This window comes from Amphimedon queenslandica, unplaced genomic scaffold (genome assembly GCF_000090795.2).
Source record: "Amphimedon queenslandica unplaced genomic scaffold, v1.1 AMPQUscaffold_2995_Cont25006, whole genome shotgun sequence".
Classification (NCBI taxonomy): Eukaryota; Metazoa; Porifera; class Demospongiae; order Haplosclerida; family Niphatidae; genus Amphimedon; species Amphimedon queenslandica.
Genome location: NW_003556673.1, coordinates 1 through 1,360, shown reverse-complemented (window position 1 = coordinate 1,360; position 1,360 = coordinate 1). Strand labels below are relative to the sequence as shown.

At 38.1% G+C, this 1,360-nt stretch overlaps 1 pseudogene; it reads left to right on the top strand.

Moving 5' to 3' along the window:
* The first annotated feature begins 5 nt into the window (after nucleotides 1-5).
* LOC100632098 (fibropellin-1 pseudogene) lies at nucleotides 6-1,353 on the top strand (annotated as a pseudogene).
* The last annotated feature ends 7 nt before the right edge of the window (nucleotides 1,354-1,360 follow it).

The window sequence follows — 1,360 nt, the reverse complement described above, 5'->3', positions numbered from 1 at the left end:
ATGGAACAGACTGCTCCAATAACATAGACGATTGTAATCCTAATCCTTGTCAAAATGGAGGCACATGTATTGATGAAGTAGCTGGTTATACTTGCAATTGTACTGAAGGATTCAATGGAACAGACTGCTCCAATAACATAGACGACTGTAGTCCTAATCCTTGTCAAAATGGAGGTACATGTATTGATGGAGTAGCTGGTTATACTTGCAATTGTACTGAAGGATTTAATGGAACAGACTGCTCCAATAACATAGACGACTGTAATCCTAATCCTTGTCAAAATGGAGGCACATGTATTGATGGAGTAGCTGGTTATACTTGCAATTGTACTGAAGGATTTAATGGAACAGACTGCTCCAATAACATAGACGACTGTAATCCTAATCCTTGTCAAAATGGAGGTACCTGTATTGATGAAGTAGCTGGTTATACTTGCAATTGTACTGAAGGATTTAATGGAACAGACTGCTCCAATAACATAGACGATTGTAGTCCTAATCCTTGTCAAAATGGAGGTACCTGTATTGATGGAGTAGCTGGTTATACTTGCAATTGTACTGAAGGATTCAATGGAACAGACTGCTCCAATAACATAGACGACTGTAGTCCCAATCCTTGTCAAAATGGAGGTACATGTATTGATGGAGTAGCTGGTTATACTTGCAATTGTACTGAAGGATTTAATGGAACAGACTGCTCCAATAACATAGATGATTGTAATCCTAATCCTTGTCAAAATGGAGGTACATGTATTGATGGAGTAGCTGGTTATACTTGCAATTGTACTGAAGGATTTAATGGAACAGACTGCTCCATTAACATAGACGATTGTAATCCTAATTCTTGTCAAAATGGAGGCACATGTATTGATGGAGTAGCTGGTTATACTTGCAATTGTACTGAAGGATTTAATGGAACAGACTGCTCCATTAACATAGATGATTGTAATCCTAATCCTTGTCAAAATGGAGGTACCTGTATTGATGGAGTAGCTGGTTATACTTGCAATTGTACTGAAGGATTCAATGGAACAGACTGCTCCAATAACATAGACAATTGTAATCCTAATCCTTGTCAAAATGGAGGCACATGTATTGATGGAGTAGCTGGTTATACTTGCAATTGTACTGAAGGATTTAATGGAACAGACTGCTCCAATAACATAGACGATTGTAGTCCTAATCCTTGTCAAAATGGAGGTACCTGTATTGATGGAGTAGCTGGTTATACTTGCAATTGTACTGAAGGATTTAATGGAACAGACTGCTCCATTAACATGGACGATTGTAGTCCTAATGCTTGTCAAAATGGAGGTACCTGTATCGATGAAATAGCTGGTTATACTTGCAATTGTACTGA